Raw genomic sequence first — 9,923 nt, forward strand, 5'->3', positions numbered from 1 at the left:
CTCTGCATCAATGGCAGTGCTCATATCCATACCACCACAATAATTACCTGGATTATCCCTGCTACCCTTCTTAAACAAGGGGACAACATTAGCAATTCTCCAGTCCTCCGGTACTTCACCCGTGTTCAAGGATGCTGCAAAGATATCTGTTAAGGCCCCAGCTATTTCCTCTCTCACTTCCCTCAGTAATCTGGGATAGATCCCATCCGGGCCTGGGGACTTGTCCACCTTAATGCCTTTTAGAATAACCAACACATCCTCCCTCCTTATGCCGGCTTGACCTAGAGTAATCAAACATCTATCCCTAACCTCAACATCCATCATGTCCCTCTCCTCGGTGAATACTGATGCAAAGTACTCGTTAAAAATCTCACCCATTTTCTCTGACTCCACGCATAACTTTCCTCCTTTGTCCTTGAGTGGGCCAACCCTTTCTCTAGTTACCCTCTTGCTTCTTATATATGAATAAAAGGCTTTGGGATTTTCCTTAACCCTGTTTGCTAAAGATATTTCATGACCCCTTTTAGCCCTCTTGATTCCTCGTTTCACATTCCCGATATTCTTCTAAAGCTTTGTCTGTCTTCAGTTGCCTAGACCTTATGTATGCTTCCTTTTTCCTCTTAGCTAGTCTCACAATTTCACCTGTCATCCATGGTTCCCTAATCTTGCCATTTCTAACCCTCATTTTCACAGGGACATGTCTGTCCTGCACTCTAATCAACCTCTCTTTAAAAGCCTCCCACATATCAAATGTGGATTTACCTTCAAATAGCTGCTCCCAATCCACATGCCCTAGTTCCTGCCGAATTTTGGTATAGTTGGCCTTCCCTCAATTTAGCACTCTTACTTTAGGATCACTCTCGTCTTTGTCCATGAGTATTCTAAAACTTACGGAATTGTGATCACTATTCCCAAAGTAATCCCCGACTGAAACTTCAACCACCTAGCCAGGCTCATTCCCCAACACCAGGTCCAGTATGGCCCTTTCCCGAGTTGGACTATTTACATACTCCTCCAGAAAACCCTCCTGGATGTTCCTTACAAATTCTGCCCCATCTAGACCTCTGACACTAAGTGTATCCCAGTCAATGTTGGGAAAATTAAAATCTCCTGTCACCACCACCCTGTTGCTCCTCCATCTTTCCATAATCTGTTTATATATTTGTACCTCTATTTCACGCTCGCTGTTGGGAGGTCTGTAGTACAACCCCAACATTGTTACCGCACCCTTCCTATTTCTGAGCTCTGCCCATATCGCCTCACTGCTCGAGACCTCCATAGTGCCCTCCTTCAGCACAGCTGTGATATCCTTTTTGACCAGTAATGCAACTCCTCCACCCCTTTTACCTCCCTCTCTATCCCGCCTGAAGCATCAATATCCTTGGATATTTAGTTGCCAATCATGCCCTTCCCTCAACCAAGTCTCAGTAATAGCAATAACAACATACTCCCAGGTACTAATCCAAGCTCTAAGTTCATCTGCCTTACCTACTACACTTCTTGCATTAAAACAAATGCACCTCAGACCACCAGTCCCTTTGCGTTCATCATCTGCTCCCTGCCTACTCTTCCCCTTAGTCACGCTGACTTCCTGATCTAGTTCATTACAGGCTTTAGTTACTACCTCCTTACTGTCCACTAACCTCCTCATTTGGTTCCCATCCCCCTGCCACATTAGTTTAAACCCTCCCCAACAGCGTTAGCAAAAGCCCCCAAGGAAATTGGTTCCAGTCCGGCCCAGGTGTAGACCGTCCAATCTGTAGTAGCCCCATCTCCCCCAGAACTGAACCCAATGTCCCAAAAATCTGAACCCCTCCCTCCTGCACCATCTCTCAAGCCACGTTATGGGGCACCCCTTCCTCATTCCCTGTGCAGCTGAAAGTATCACAAATAAATGGGGTCCTTATATACCAGCTTGACCCATGACACAAATTTGGGCCCTATCCCGGACCACTCCAACACTGCAAACAAATAATGCCACTCTACTTTATCAAAAGCCTTCTCCGGATCAAGCAACAATAATCTCCTGTTTCCTCCTTTCCACGGGGGCTAGCACTACATTCAACAGGCACCGCATATTAGAGAACAAACGCCGACCCTTTACGAACTCTGTTTGATCCTTCCCAATATCCTGAGGAAGACACTCCTCCGACCTGAGCACCAACACCTTAGCGAGGATCTTAGACAGAGATCAGTCGATATGACCCACACTCCACTGCATCCTGATCTTTCCTTAATAGGAGCGAGGAGGATGCCTGCATCATCATCTCTGGGAGCAGCCCCCACGCGACCAAATCCTCAAACATTTCCATCAACAACGGCACCAGCCGATCAGCAAACCTTTTATAAAATTCCACCATGAACCCATCCGGCCATGGTGTCTTCCCAGTCTGCATTCTCCCTATAGCTGTCCGGACCTCCTCAATCCCTGATGGCGCTTCTAACCCCGCCCCATCCTCCCCCTCCACTGTGGGACTCTCCAAACCCTACAAATTCTCCGCCATATCTGATTCAGCTCCAGGTGGCTCTGACCTGTGCAACTTTTTGAAAAACCCCATTCACCTATCCGGAGGGGACACCAGCCCACTTCCTCCCTCCCCCCCCCCCCCCCCCCCCCCCATCCCTGAACCTGAACGATCCCCTGGCTGGCCAGCCAACAAAGCATGCCCTTCTCCTCATATTCATACATTGCCCTTTTTGCTCACCTCAACTGGCGCACAGCCTTACCTGTGGACAAAAGATCAAACTGCGCCATCACAATTTAATGTAAATCTTCAGTGCCTTGTCCGTTATTGAGAAAGTCTCGACAGCTGCAAAGCATGTTTCTAAAAGGCATCTTCAACCAAATTGATTTAAAATTTGTCACTCGCCTCCGTATCCGTTTCCACGGGAAAGCAGTGAAATGATCCTGAAATGTGGCAAGTGGAGCAGAGGAGCAATTTTGCGCAGCTTGTTTGCGTAGCTTGTCCACAGGGGGTAATATCAGGAAAGTATAATAATCACATGCCGAATTATAATAATCTTTATTAGTGTCACAAGTAGACTTACATTAACGCTGCAATGAAGGGGGAACAAGGGCTCAAATCCTCCCAGCCTGGCGGCTGGTAGAATTTACATTCAGTTAATAAATCTGGAATTGAAAGCTAGTCTCAGTAATGACGATCGTGACAACCGTCATATCGATCGTCGTAGAAAATGGTCCGCTAATGCCCCTTGGGGAAGGAAATCTGTCACCATTCCCTGGTCGGGCCTAAGTGTGACATCAGGCCCACTACGATGTGGTTTACTCTTGACCATTGTCTGAAATGGCCCAGCGAGACACTCAGTTCAAAGACAATTAGGGGCGGGAAAAAAAATTCTGGCCTTGCCAGCAACAGCCACATCCCATGAAAGAATATTTAAAAAAAAACAATCCTGCTATGTGTTCCCAGTGTCGAGTGCTCCGCACGAATTCGGAAAAGGAATCCTTTAGACCTCCAGGTGATATAGGACTTTCAGAAATGCTTTCCTTTCCAACACATCAGTGACAAAGCTATCCGACCAGGATGGGTTCACCGAGAACTATTTAACTATTTGAGGTTTAATGAGCAGCAGACATATTTGACTCATTATCGAAGCACCTGTATCAATGAGATCCTGTCTAACCATAGTTAGAACTGATTATTAGATATCAGAGAATTTCTCCTCGTTCAATATTCTGCGTGGTCGATAGAACTGGCAAACGTTGTTTCGCCTCTTTTAATGCAAATAGGGATAGAACATGTTAATAAATTTATTAGCAATTAATATATTTATGCAGCTACTGTCTGGTCTACATGGAAAAGGGGCTGGTTTAGCTTACTCGGCTAAATCGCTGGCTTTTAAAGCAGACCAAGCAGGCCAGCAGCACGGTTCGATTCCCGTACCAGCCACCCCGGACAGGCGCCGGAATGTGGCAACTAGGGGCTTTTCACAGTAACTTAATTGAAGCCTACTTGTGACAATAAGCAATTTTCATTTCATTTCATTTACAAAAGCGCTGAACTGCTGCTGTTTGCAAGTACTAGAATTGATGTGGTTAAGCTGACATGTACTGTGTTTGCAAATGGAAAAAAAACTTGCAAGAGCTTTTTTTTTCAATGGCATCAGAAACCTTTCAATATTTTTGACAGTCTTTCTGTGTTTGCAACAGTTTTGCGTTTTTCTCGTCTCGTGGTAATTGACGGTCCATCAGGGTGTCATGTGGGAGTGTCATGTGTACAGTGGAAACATCCCACTTGGCCATATTGTGACGTCAAACAGCCTTACTGGCTGCATTGTTTGCAAACTTGAACTTCTGCTATTGAAAAGTCACAGGAATACAATGGAGTGGATTGTGGTCAATTGCTGGATTTGACAGGGAGTGTTACATAATCCCTGTGCTGATATGCATCACTGTAGATACACAAGGGGTTAATGTAAATACACGTAGACTAGCTAGACACTAGAGGGAGCACCAGAGACATGACACACAGACATTCAACCAATAGGTCAATAAGATAGGACACGACCAATGGGCATTCACGATACACACAGAGGTGACACTACCACAGGAGGGCATTACACCAACCCATATATAAAGGACACAGCACACATGATCTTCCTCTTTCTAGTGGAGACACTCAGTGAGTACACAGGGTTGATTCAACATCACACCCAACAGACTGGATTGTAGCAGACTGGTTCGTCAGTCTGAGTAGCTATAGAAGGATTAACAATAGTGGCGAACCTGAGTAGGAGAATTGTAAATAGTTCAATAAACGTGTTGAAGTTATCTCCACGTCTGAACCTTCCTTTGTCAGAGTGCACATCAAGGAAGCCGCTTACGCTACGACAAGAGCATAACAAGACAATCCCCAGTAAGAGGGCAGAAGGTGTGATCACCTGTCCACAACAGGACTGCAGCAGCTATGAGGGCAACAGCTGCACTGCCTCTTGGACTGGGAGATGCAGCAGAGACTGCAGGAGGGAAAGCTATTAGAAATTGCCCTCTGCTACATTGGAGGAAGACTCCGCCATACTTCTTTACATTGACAAACCTTGCAGACCATCCAAAACACGCAACATTTTGGGATGGGGGGGGGGGGAGGTAGGAGAGAAACGGGAACATCCTGGCCGTGGATGAGAATTCTCCGGCTGTTGCAATTCTCTGTTCCCGCTGGCAGAGCACGCCCGCCTTCTGCTTTCCCAGTGCGGTTTGGTGGCTTCAATGGGAAATCCCATTGACAAGCGGCGGAATTCCAGTGAACGGCATTCCGTGGAGAAACACATGGCTGGGGAGGGGGGGGGGGTGGAGAATCCCACCCTTTGCATTTGTATAGCATCTGCCTTTATAACTCATAAAGTGTAGCTGCACTCTCGAGTGCAAGATCTGTAGTTTCTGCTCCCTCGTGGTTGTGCTTTCTGCCGTGCCGAGGTAGCCGTTGAAACAAGCTAACCAGTGCTTAAAGGTTGCTGCTGCGTTAGCTGCGTGGGGGCTGAGTTGCAGACACTCCGGCTCGATGCGGAGCTCCATCCTTTAAAACTTGTCTATTAAATTGATGCACGATCAATTGACGACAGAAGCAAAGTTGTAGTCCGAACTGAAGGCTTTAATAGACAAGATGTTTCCCCAGCAGCTCAGGTACAGAAAGGAAGCTGTGGGGAACACACGGGTTCTTATACCCCGCCTTACAGGGCGGAGCTACCTTACAGCTCTAGCCAATGGGTGACTAGTGTTACATACCATTGGGCCAATGAGCAGCGAGCCTTCTCCACCAATGGTGTCTCGGCATTGCTAGTTACCGTAATTCCTCTAGTCATGCTACTACACTGTTGAAATGTATGAAAACGCAGCACGGAATTTACACGGAGCAAGGTCCCACAGAAAATAGGGATAAGTGACCAAATAATCTGTTCAAATGGGATATGGTGAGAACAACAGCACCTGGCTGTATAAGGACAGTTTATAGAAAACATACAATTTCTGGATCATAATGCATCAGGTTCATTTAACACTGACCGCAATTAGGCTTTTTAAAGAGAAAGCGCATATGCAAATAAAACTAAAATTAGCAAAAATGCTACTTCCATCTAACCTCTTATGTGCACTGTGTGAGGAAATTGAATTTAGTGCAGCGTGCACCCATATTCCTGGTATTCCTTATAAACAAGGTTGATCATTTTAATCAGAAAATTGAGTTGAGCAAATCTCTTTTTACTGTGACTCATTCAAACATCATTTTGGATTCTCCTCGGATTTGCTCCGCCTGCTGGTGTTTTTTTTTGCCATTTCTGTAACTATTCCGCCTGGTTGTGTCACCAACAGAAAGAAGGGTATTCTATCTAGACAACATCTAGGCAGTTGTAATGGCTCCTTTTACATGTTAATTGCTCCCATCGCAACGTTCCTTTCCCTTCTCCGGAAGGTTCTGAGGTATATCATTAACTTCCCACTCCCAACCTCTCATCATTCAGCCATTTTGTATTGGCAACAATTCTCATTCTTTGTAAAGAACAAAATGAATTAAATAAATGGAATTTTAAAAAAATAATTACAAATCGTGCTACACTGCCACAACACTTGAGGAGCAATTCCACAAATTTAAGAAATTAATCGGTGAATACCTGCTTTAAAAATCTCTTCGCCAACCTAAACTTCCATGCCAAACCCTAGGATCGAATTATTCATATATACTAATGACCCACGTTAACAGCTTCAGATATCTGGTACATGTACTTTGCTTTCATCTATCTATCAACAACTAGCAGCTATTATTTTCTAGCTTGCCATTGAATTCCATGGCTGGCCAACCTCAGCTTGAATGGACAGGGGTTCGAGTTATCATTTGCTGTGTATCAGACTACTTTTATTGTGCAGCAGAGCAGGGCGTTTTTGGGAGGGCTCAAGCTGATTAATTAGCTCTTTGTGGCTGCAGTCTCCGAGCTGCATTGCTGGAAGCCTGGAGGTGGGGATCACACGACTGACCTCTTGTCAAGAGACCAGAAGAAAACCAGGGCCTGAATCCTGAGCTTGTCAGGCACACGCGATTGATGGGCCCCATTATATTTCACCCCAGACTTTTAATCCCTCCCTTGGATCGAGGTTGTGGCGATAACAGGGAAGGCCGCCTGACCCGTCCTCCAAAGTGGACGGGCCAGGTAAAGTCACTAACAATTGGCTCCTTTCATGTCTTAATTGTCGGCGGACGGGTGTGCTTCAAACTCCCGCTCGCCAACCATAACGTCGTGCTGCTGGTATTTAGCGGAGCTTGTTTTGCACTGATGAAGAGTTCAGAGGTACACCTACAGCAGCTCCTGTAATGACAAACGTGTAACGTATCCACAAAGAGCTTCGACAAAGAGTCATCCAGACTCGAAACGTTAGCTCTCTTCTCTCTCCACAGATGCTGTCAGACCTGCTGAGATTGTTCAGTATTTTCTGTTTTTGTTTCAGATTCCAGCATCCGCAGTAATTCCCTTTTATTTTTTTTGATTGATTTATTGTCACATGTACCAAAGTACAGTGAAAAGTATTTTTCTGTGGCCAAGGGAACGTACACAGTGCATACATAGTAGACAAAAAGAATAATTGACAGAACACATTGACAAATACTACATCGACAAATAGTGATTGGCTACAGTGCAGAACAAGGGCCAAACAAAGCAAATACGTGAGCAAGAGCAGAATGTATCCAACCATGTGCAGCTGCTTCAGTCAGTCATAACTTTGCAAAGGACTGATAGCCCCACACTATGTTCTGCGATGCTTATTAAAATAGAAAAATCTTGACTCAGAGCCCGGAATTCTCTCGTTCTCTGGACTCCACCACCTCATGTGCAAGGAGGCGAGATTTTCAACTATCACTGTGCCATGGAGATGACGAATCCCAAATTGTGTAGAGAGCATTACTTACAAATAGTTGAGGCAGGTGGCTCAAACTGGAGAGATATGACATACGTGGGCACCCTCAGTGTTTGGCGGAAAATCAGAGTGGTGCCTGATGCACTATCAATTACGACGAGACGAGAGTAGAGAGTAATTGAGGCTTATTAAGCAGAGAAATGGCTGCAGCTCGGTGAGCACACACGTTTATACTCTGCCTACTGGGCGGAGCCAGCAGGCAGGGACCTACCCCCGCACCTGTAGTACAGGAGCCATACCGTATTACTTCTCATATACGTGCTATATACAAACAGTGGTGACTACCACAGTGCCCTGGGAGTTCAAGGAGATTAACAGGACGTAAAAGTAACTTTAACATTTTTAAGATCTTCCCTAAGAGCATCTGTCACCTTCATTTCGAATTAACAACCTTACCTTCTTCAAATATTTGGAGTCTTCTGAAGGTCATTACTGAATCTAGGCTTGCTCTCATCAAGCTTAATTTCTTCTGAGCTTCTAGAGGAGGGCATTATGTATGAAATTTCTAGGATACCCACGGAATGTATCGCGGATTCAGAGAAGTTGGGTTGAAGATTCATCTAACCACCAGTTTGGACCTCAATGTAAGTGGAGCGGAAACCATTGGATCCAGGTCGCACCTTAAATTCCTGCCACTGGAGTGGCGCATTTCAGGTACACCCTCTCTTACCCCAGGGGTTTGAGAGCACAGGACTTAAATATTGTAGCAATCCTTCCCCCTTTATTCATTTCTCCACCAGCACCACGTTATTTCAAACAGGAGGTGCTAAAAACTCGAAAGCCTGTCTAAACATCCAGGGCGGGATTCTCTAATCACGCGGCAAAGTGTCCACGCCGTCGTAAACGCCGTCGCATTTTACGACGGCGTGAACAGCCCGCTCCGAGGACTAATTCTGGCCCTCAAAAAGGGGCCAGCACGGGGGCGCCGAAAGCACGGGGGGGGGGGGGGGGGGGCGTGGAACCAGACCAGCGTCATTTGTGCGACGCTACGATGACGCGATGCTGCACGTATAAAATGTGCACGAGCGGTGAGATGGCCACCACCCACCGTGCCAACCCGAGGTTCAGGGACCATGACCTCGAGACGCTGCTGGATGTGGTCGAGGAGAGGAGGGCGATCCTGTGCCCGAGACGTGGCCACCGGCACCCTGTCAGCACAGTCCGGCGGAATTGGCGTGAGGTGGGCAATGCCGTAAGCGCGGTGGGGCACTCCCCACGGACGGGCGAACAGTGCCGCAAGAAGATACACGACCTGACGAGGGCAGCCAGGGTGAGCACAGCGAGACGTGCCCCTGGCACCACCCAACCCCTAACATCCATACATGTGACAGTAACCACCCCCCCCCCCCCCCAGAAGGGGTGCCAAATCCCGCACCTGACCCTCATGGGCTGCACACATATCTGAGAGCCGCCGAGGCGGGGTGCCCAGTGCTCCCATGCCATCATCTAGGCGGTACCTGTGCGGTATGACCGCCTACCTTTGATGCTTTGCCACCCCCCCCCCCCCGGATAAGACCGCCCGCAACCACAGGGAGCATGCGAGAACTGGAGGGTGTTCACCTGTACTGCACCCATTCACAGTACACCAGCAGAGGGCACTGGACCTTGTTGGCGGAGCCGGGGACCGGGAGGTTTCCCCTTGCCAGATCGGAGGCGCACCAGCAAGTGAGAGACTCCCCTGCCTGGCCCCACCCCCTCATCCCATCCCCCCCCCCCCCTCACCCCATCCCCCCCACTCCACCCCCTCACCCCATTCCCCCCCACCCCCTCACCCCATTCCCCCCACCCCCTCACCCCATCCCCCCCACTCCACCCCCTCACCCCATTCCCCCCCACCCCCTCACCCCATTCCCCCCACCCCCTCACCCCATCCCCCCCACTCCACCCCCTCACCCCATCCCCCCCACTCCACCCCCTCACCCCATTCCCCCCACCCCACCCCTCACCCCATTCCCCCCACCCCCTCACCCCATCCCCCCACAACCAGAAACTCCACCCCCCA

Source organism: Scyliorhinus canicula, chromosome 10 (genome assembly GCF_902713615.1).
Source record: "Scyliorhinus canicula chromosome 10, sScyCan1.1, whole genome shotgun sequence".
NCBI classification, from domain to species: Eukaryota; Metazoa; Chordata; class Chondrichthyes; order Carcharhiniformes; family Scyliorhinidae; genus Scyliorhinus; species Scyliorhinus canicula.